This window comes from Rhipicephalus sanguineus, chromosome 5 (assembly GCF_013339695.2).
Source record: "Rhipicephalus sanguineus isolate Rsan-2018 chromosome 5, BIME_Rsan_1.4, whole genome shotgun sequence".
In the NCBI taxonomy this organism is placed as follows: Eukaryota; Metazoa; Arthropoda; class Arachnida; order Ixodida; family Ixodidae; genus Rhipicephalus; species Rhipicephalus sanguineus.
In genome coordinates, this window is record NC_051180.1 from 117,111,959 (window position 1) to 117,121,186 (window position 9,228).

Genomic DNA, 9,228 nt, shown 5'->3' on the forward strand with positions numbered 1-9,228 from the left:
GTTCTGCATGCACGAATCGTATTTTATGTACGTGTAAAAATAAAACAATTTCAATGTACGCAGCTTGCAGCATTCAATGTAAGCATCGTAGACAAGTCTGCCACAGCTGTATCGGCGCACTCGCGCTAGGAGTGGAACGGATTTAAAGGCTGGGATAGTAGCCGCAGCAGCCCGTGGAGGGTCCCCTGTAGCGCCAAACACGTGACTGGCTTCTTGCGATGCAGAAAATGACCTAGCCCTTTCAGACTTCAGGAAGCATGTCAATTTCTTTTTGACGGATTTTATGCCTTCACGGGCCCCTCCGATGGCGTGGTATTGACTATCTTCTTTTGCGAACAAGGCAAAGGCAACATTCTGCACGTTGCGTCAGTTGACGAACGAATGCGACCTCGTTTCAAAGTCCGGTGAAAAGGGCAGAATATAAATACAAAGAACGAGAGAAAGTTTCTAGAGGTAGGAATCAGTCTTTAATCGGACGAAAAGCGTCAAAAGCCGACACATAAGAAGACTCGATGTCTGGTTCTCTAGTGTCCGTATTGGCGCGGCTCACTTTCTTCTACGATAAACATGGGAGGAGTCGATCCCGCCTACGTCGTGCCAAGATGCAAGGACAGCGGTCGCCGTAAAGACGATACATATTTGCTTCACTACGCAGACAGCAGGAACGTCGTGCAGCATGCAGTGGTGTTTTGCTTACCTTCCAGTGGCAAAGCGCAAGTGTCGCACATCAGATTTCGATGCTTGATATCCTGGATGGTGCCTAATATAACCATAACGTACACAGGCGCATATATATTGCACAATATCAAGTACAACAGCGCAAGGAAAGGTTGCAATCGCTTGGAGTTTCAAAAGTTAAACAGGAAGTCTCCATGACACCAGTTGCAGGAAGCAGGTGGCGCTTCGCGCAGTCAAAAACCGAAACCGAAAGCTATCCTTGAGCGCCTCCCGTCATTTACGGCCGCCGACCCACTCACTTCGATGAAAAGAAATCGAGAGAACTTTGCTCCACGGGAGATATGGGGATTTTTGCTGTATTTTAAAACACTTATGCGCCAATAAAAAAAAGGTTAAAATAAAAAGGTTAAAAAAAGGCTAAAATAAAGGTGTCGAATAGTGGTTTCTGCATCGAATTCTTTCTTTCAGCAGCAATTTTTACCGTTGAAGAAGACAAGACTGCTTGTCGAAACGCTGACTCCAGCTACACTCTGTGTCCAAGAACTTTTCACCTTTTCAAGCCGCCATCTTCCCCTGAACTTCTGCCGTTTTTGGATTATCATACTGGCAGGGTTTTGCAGCGTGCGAACATAGGAAAAAAGGACAGAGTAGACAGAAAGAGCGATAAATTTTGCTGGCTAGAGAAGCTCCAGAAATTAATCCGATGCCATTATATGCAGACTTCCCATTAGTTATCACTTTTGATAGAAGTTATGTTGAGGCATAAAGAAAGACATAAAATAAATGCCTCAGCTTGCGCCACCGGGGTGTAACAGGCTAACAGCGAACAGCTAAAACTTTTGATTGTGAAATGCTGGCATGGTACAACGCTTTGACTAGGGTGTCACTGGAGCCAACATTTCGACAAGACTTGTCTCAAAGTTGCAGCCACGAAGACGACAAGTACGCTTGTCAAAACAGCTCCAGCATCACCCCGTGTACAAGAATTTTTCATATCAGCAAAATCGGTGTTCTTTTGTCCAAAGAATTAGTTAATGCTGTTTATTCCGACATGGCACTCGCTTAATCCATTGCGCTCCAGACAACATGAGCATTTTAAGTCGACTCATTTTCATTAGTAATGTTGCATGGAATGCGTTATACTGCGCTTCCAAAAGTAAATGCGAAATTTCAACAAATGTTGTTGATCATAACCTTTATTGTAGCAATTTCAACCATTATCCTGGCCACTCGGCATAGGAAGAGCAATGGAATTGGTGACTTTGTCCAAAAACCTGCACGCAAAAGGCACAATAAGTACAAGGTGTCTCCATCGAGCAGGCATGTATCACCACAACAAAAATCGGAAGGCTGGCTTGGCAAACGCACAAGCACAGCAGCAATAATTTGTTGAATTGTCGAACATTTGTAAATGCCAAAAGCAGGGGCGGTTGAACAGCTGATTTTGTCTCACTTAATGAAGTAAATCTCGAAATCTGGATATGCTAAAGAATCTAGGGTAGGCAAAATTAACGAGCTCCTCCACAGCACTGTGTGTGACAATCATATTGTGGTTTTGGGAATATCTGGAATTCTAATTTCATATTGCACACAAAAGGCATATTAAAAAAAATGTTTCAGTCAAGCATGCACATACACCTGCATACCAAAAAAAAACAAGAGGCTACAGTTTGGTCAAAAGACAACAGACGATACAGCACAGGGTGACAGAAGTTTAGGGAAAAATTCAGCCTAGTTGGCAACATACTAAGAATTTTTTGCACATAAGCAACACGAGGAGAAACATGGAGAGACACAACACATGCGCTAACTTTAAACAAAATTGTTTATTGCACACGAGGCAAACATTTATACAGTGTTGGTGCCCTCACACTGCACCAAGAAGCCATACACAGAGATTTGTATTTTTCTGCTTCATTTTTACAAGACGTACGTAACACTAATCAACTAACAAACTATTGCACAATCAAGAAAGCAGATTTTTTATCCGACAAGGACAGGGACAGAGTGCTAACACGATTGGTACCCAATTTTCGCAATTCCTGCAGCAAATAGTATTATAAACCTCGTTAGTTCAGCTCTGTTGGTTGACAAAACCTTTGTGTGTTCTGCAAGAAAGGTTCACACATTACAATGCTATCTTAACCTATCATTCATGCAGCTGCTTGTTTGCCCAGCATACTGCTTACTGCAGAAAAGAGGTATCTGATAAGCAACAGCTTGTCTACATTCCGCAAACTACATCCTATATCGTTTTCTTCCGTGCTTGACTCTAAATTCTGCAAATTGATTTCAGCTTTCTAGAGCTGGAAAACTATTTGCACATTTGTATGTGACACCAACCTTATTATGTAATGCTAAATTTTGTGCAAGTATGGCACATCAGCTATTCTTTTTTCAGCGACATCACTGTTGGAACAGCCAACAGTGATGGCACATCAGCTATTCTTTTTTCAGCGACATTATGTAATGCTAAATTTTGTGCAAGTATGGCACATCAGCTATTCTTTTTTCAGCGACATCACTGTTGGAACAGCCAACAATGGAGCGGTACTTCCTAATTTAAGCCTTTTATGACTTACACTTCTGTTTGTGCGACGCATTGTGTGTGAACCTTTTCCCATGTGCTGTGTGTCCTGTTGAGTTGTTACGCTATCCAACTACAGTTATGGAAAGGATGGCATCACGTGCTAATGTACAAGTAGTTTTTCAGCTCCATGCAAGCTGAAATCGATTTGCAAAATTAGTAGTCAAGCACCAAAGAAGACAATTGCTTGCACAAAATGACATAGGACATGCTGAGAAGCTGTCGTTTATCAGATACCTCTTTCATGTGGTAAGTAGTATGTCAGGAAATGGGCCACTGCATGAATGATAGGTTAAGAAAGCACTGTAATCTTGTGAACAAATGCAACGATGGATGGCTGGCGTCACAGTGTAGGGCATGAGAGTATGAACCTTTCTTTCAGGACACAAAGGTTTCATCAGCTAATAGAGTTGAACTAACGAGACTGATAATAGAAGCTGCAAAAATTGTAAAAGTGGGTACCAATTGTGTTAGCACTCCGCAACTATCCTTCTCGAATAAAGAATTAACTGTATTGAATGTGTAGTAGTTCGCGAAGTGATTATAGTGTGCCATATATTTTGTCAAAATAAAACAGAAAAAAATGACACCATCTCCCGCTAAAGGGGACCATTAGGCGATGCGAAGCAGCGTTTCGGCATGTAGAGCCCGCGTTTCAGAGGGCGAGTGGAGAGGAAAAGGGGGAGAGGGAAAGTGGAGAGGGAGAGGAGGTGTGTGGAGAGGGCTTGCGCATGCGCAGTAAGGGTGGTCACACCGCACACCACCACCACCACCGGATTGAACTCCACTATAAGATGCTTCACATCTAAAAGACATATCTCTCAGCATGGCATCTTGGTGAATCACTAGGGCACCACCACTGTGTCTATTAGTGCCTTGTGTAAACCATTTCGTTGAAAGTTAGTGCAGACATTGTCCCTCCCTTTTCGTCCTTGTGTCGCTTATGTGCTAAAGATTCTTACCAAGTGAGTTGAGGTTACTTATGAGTACAGACAGGAAAAAAGATATGTTAAAGGAGTACTGACACGAATTTTAAAAATTTTCGGATTGATGCTCTAAATAAAAATACTGGTGTCGAGAAACCTAAAACGAGTATTGTGGTGCCTGGGAATGCATCGTATGTATTTTATTTATCGCTACCTTAAAAAGACACTTTTGGTTTCGATATTGAGGGGGCAGCTTTTCGGTGACGTTTCATAGCAGTGTGATGTCACAGGGATACAGAAACTCGCGACGTACTAGCGGCAAATCCATCATCTGCCCGTGGTGCACATAAACAACGATAAGTTAATTGTTGTCCAGTGACCCTGACAGTGATTTCTACGATATAGGCTGCATGCAGGATGCAGAACTTGCAAACTCGAGGGAACTGTCTTGACTCGTCAGGATAATGCCCATTGTACTGTGGCTGGCTTGCAGATGCTCAGCGACAAAAACTTCAAAGTCAAATTAAAATATTTGATACGTGTTCTCCGACTCCGGTGTGTGGACATCGTTGACACTGCATACCAAGGAAACCAAAAATGTCCCTTTTGCGATGTCTCAAAATCGTGTCAGTACTCCTTTAAAATTAAACCACAAAATACACATAAGCGCAGCAGCGAAACATTGGTAAACAGCACTAAACATGTAACAGCCAAAAGCAGGTGCAACTGAACAGTTGATATTGTCCCACACAGTGCAATTAAATTTAGGTGTTTTGTGGAATCCCGGGTAGGCAAAATCAACGAGTTCCTCCACAACAGTATGTCTCACAATTATGACCTGGTTATGGAATTACCAGAATGCTAATTTCGTCCTGCATGCAAAACTCACAATGAAGTCAGTCAAACATATGCATGCAGCAGCTTACACTATGTTTGAGAAATTACGACAAATCGGAACATTTTCCAAGCATGTTTTTGACACTTTCTGCGATGCTGCAATGGTTATTTATACCACCTGCACAAATCCTTATAAGTGAAACACACGGTGTCTTTAGAAATGTTCACGCATCCGAGGGCAAGCTTGTGAAGCATTTGCACGTTTTCAAAACCTTTAGTACCGATGAAAGTGCCATCTGCATTATACGTTTCGTAGCAAGCCCACTTTTGTAGCTGCCGAGCCATTTGTTCTAGAAAGTCTACATCGTTATCAGTGCCACGGTGCAATTAATAGGTCCCCAACTGCTGCAAGTGCAATTAATAGGTCCCCAATTGCTGCAAATTCATAGGTAGAAGGGTATGGCACACCAACAGGCGTTTCTTGTGTGAGGCGGTACCGGACATAATACACCTATGCTATTTAAAACTCGGCATGCCTTAGTTGGTTACTTGTTTTGTACCGAGCGCACTATGACAGTATGTACTTACAAATGCACATTATCATTTTCATAACCACTGCTATGTTTGTTAGAGCAAGCTTACTCTCTCTTTGCACTTTGAAAGCTCGACACCTTGGCAGACATCGCTTGGTGTTTAGTCAATGAACTTTTTTCCAGACATGCAGCACTGCACTTTCCCCTGATGTTGGACTTTGGCAAGAGGATGCGCCAGCCAGCAAATGTCCACTGAAATGTGAATGCACCGTGCAGAATTTGCACATTTTCTCCAAACTTGTTGACTATCTTCTGTCCTGATCGGTTGAGACATGCTAGTGTGCACACTGTGAACCTTCGGCAAACATTTCACAAGGATTTAATTGGCTTCAGCCCGTGGCAGGAGCACCAGAAAGATGGTAGACAAGTCTGCTATCTGAAAGGCTATGCCTTACCACCCTGCAACTGCCAAATTAAGCATAGCACACAAACTCAGTGCACCGATTCCAGACAAGGTAATTGAGCAGCCTCTCCCTATACAAATAAACTAGTTAACATCAAAGGTAATACCGAAGGATTCCAACAAAAATATGCAGATCTTATGCGAATTTGTCATTTTTCTTTTTTCGAACGTCGATGAATGTGCATGGAGGTAAAGCATCACCTTTGAGACTGGAGTCCAGGAACTCACTTTCCAGTTTTCTTCTTCCTTCAGAAACTAGGCAACTAACAACGCCAAATGCTACTTTGAAAGATGGTGACGATAATACTGAAACTTTCTGCAGTATTTCAGCATATATGGATCTGCGGTATGTGCAAAATCTATCTCATACAGAAACATACCCATCCCTACAACATGCTTTCAATAACAAACAACGGAAGAAACTGTTGATGTACTTGATGTCTTGAGCCTCTAATTTATGATAGAACATAGCATGCAATGGAAGAATTTAGGAAGCTTGTACATTAACTGCTGACCTAAAACAGCCAGAAAATATTCCGGGATGTCGGTGTTTGTCATAAGAGCCATGCTAATACATGGCAATAGCAGATGGTAATGAAACTGGCATGCTTTCATCTGGGCTCTTTGGCTCGCTCTTGCTAGTAATCTTAGCACTGTTAACGATTACAAGCATCTAAAAAGGAAATTTACTTTTCCTGGAGGGCTATTGAAGACTGAATGACACAGTTATGCCCTGCCTTCTGTATTTTGCGGGCCTCGAAGATTTCACGTGTCAACTGGTCCCGTGGTGGCGGAAAAGAATCCTCATTCTAGAAAATTCTGCGGTGTACCCGCAATCTTGGCAGTGCATTGCCAAGTGCGTCGAGCAAACATTACCTCTCGGGGAATTTTGATGCTCCCTCAGTTGCGAGTTTACGCGTCGCCCCGATTGCCCAATGTAAACACTTCCACACGTGAAGGGTATGCTGTACACAATGCCAATGGCACAAAAACATTCGTGCGCTTAATGGAATATGAATCCTTCACCACTGGGCCTTTTTCCGCACTGCTGTGCAGATATCACCAACTTTATTCTTGGCTGCAAACACCACTTCAATGCCATGACGTCGTCATGAGTTTCTTGCCTTGTAAGAGCATGTGCAGTAAGAATATATTATGATGTTTCTTCAATAAACTTTTCAGTTGAAAGTCAGCACTCGTGTCGTGTCTACTCGTCCTTGGTCTCTGTTATTTCGCACTGTTTTGCCTCTACCAGCTATGAATTGTTACCAACTCGCCCAATTTTCAATCATACTAACCTGTAAACCTTCGGCCTAGATTTCTTTTACTTTGAGCGGTCCTGCCCACGGTTTTTGAACCACGAGAGCCCTATGAACCACGAGAGCCCTATTGTATGTGTTAGCCTCCTGCAAAGCTTTGAACAATGGCTTGAAAATAAAATTTTGAGTCACAGCGCAAGTTGCCCTCATTAAAGCCAGACCGATGCAAAAGCTGTGCCCCCTTGAACTTCATGTCTGGCTTCTTGGCAGAGCAGTGGCTGTGCCCATTAAGCTAATGGAAAAAAGCCCATGAGCAGTGAAGGGGGGACGCTAGGGCTCATTATTAAATGCTTTTTGTTTAACGTTGGCAGATCAATTTTTGTGCACTGATTAGTACACCACTTCTGACATATTTCACAATGGTCAAACGAAGAATATGCACGCACAAAGTGTACTTACATACAGCTCTACAGCTCCAACTTTCTCCATGGGCTCGGATCCAACGTCAAAGCGTTACGACTGCACTCGCACCATGGGCACCTGCGCAAATAAAAGCTTTTTTGCACACTAATGTACAAGCGAAGACCTAGCTTATTGCATTCGTTCTCATAAGTGCGTGTCACAAACCTTTTACTAGTTCAACTCTATGGCAAGAAAGTAACTACAAGCGGTATTCAACCGTTTCCATACAATGCGTGAGACGGAAGCTGCATAAGTTTCTGTCGCACCAATTGAACGGTGTTCCCAGGCTACAAGAAAATACAAAAACTGTCACGCTGAAAATAGTTCTAAGTAGAGACGCGTACAGCGTGGAGAAATTTCATCGTCGCGCGTAGAAAACATCGCAGAACAAGGAATGCAAGAACTTACCTTGACGTTAGTTGACACCGGCGCGAAGCGCGTTTAGGGACAAGTGGAGCTAGGGGCGTTCTCCTCCTCAGTACCTAGGCCAGCGGCCGTCTTCAGGGAGAAAAAGTGCCCAGAAGCGCGTTTCAGGCGCTATCGGATGGCGGCGCGGCGGTCGCTCCCTGTAGTGGCCACGAAAACAAATGTCGCGGTCCAACACCTTCTGACCGGTCCCGTCATGCATTCCCGAATTCCCTCTCGCTTCAGTGGTGACGGCCGGGCTGCACGTGTGTTTTTCGCGAGTCTGCCGAGCCATTTTCTTTGCGTTGTGTTTGCAGTGAATTTTGCATCCGGAATTTTATTGCACGAAGCTTCTGACATGCCCAACAAGTGTTGTGTGCCGGCATGTTCAAGTAATTACAAGACGGGGAAGAAAGTTCAAGTATTTTCATTCCCCAAGGATGAAGTGCAAAGGAAGAAGTGGCTCAGTGCTATTCCAAGAAAGGATTTCTTCCCGACGGAAAACAACAAGGTAAGAGCAAACTGGATGTCACCATTGCATCACACTGATGGTGAAATCATACTCATTGTAACAGTTCGCGATGCGCTTGTGCAATGTTTAGACGCATTGCGAGGTTCGCTGACACTCTGCGACTGCTGTTGGTATGCAGGTATGCGCATTGCATTTCACCGAGTCATGCCTCGAGAACAAGTCGTCCTACACGGATCCTATGACAGGAAGAGTGCTAGAGGTTTCACTGAAAGTACCGCGCCTGCGTTCAGGATCAGTGCCCACACTGTTCCCAGGATGTCCTTCGTACTTGTCGAAGGATGACCCCTCTCCGAGAGAATGCCCGGAAACGAAAAAAATGCGCCGAGAAGCGGCTGACCTCGCTCGTGCCATCGCAGAATCGGAGGCTACTTATCGCGATGAAGAAGCGAAATGTTGTTTTTCTCCGCTTCTTGAGCTTATGGAATGTTTGAAAAGCGCACCTGTGCCAAATGAGTGGATTGTAATTCACCGCCCAAACTGTTCCCTGTTTTTAAATATTGTCGATGAGAGCATGCCGATGTTGCGGTCGTCTGTTACTGTTTTCAG

At 43.7% G+C, this 9,228-nt stretch overlaps 2 long non-coding RNA genes across 2 annotated transcripts; one reads left to right on the forward strand and one right to left on the reverse strand.

The window, feature by feature from the left end:
- Window positions 1–924: 924 nt before the first annotated feature.
- On the reverse strand, window positions 925–8,139 carry LOC119394190 (uncharacterized). The gene is made up of 3 exons (XR_005184069.2): window positions 7,911–8,139; window positions 7,743–7,823; window positions 925–1,952 (listed from the first exon to the last, which is right to left on the reverse strand). It is a non-coding gene; the product is annotated as an uncharacterized LOC119394190 (long non-coding RNA).
- Window positions 8,140–8,403: 264 nt separating this feature from the next.
- Window positions 8,404–9,228, forward strand: LOC125758557 (uncharacterized). Its single transcript, XR_007416217.1, has 2 exons — window positions 8,404–8,661; window positions 8,801–9,228. It is a non-coding gene; the product is annotated as an uncharacterized LOC125758557 (long non-coding RNA).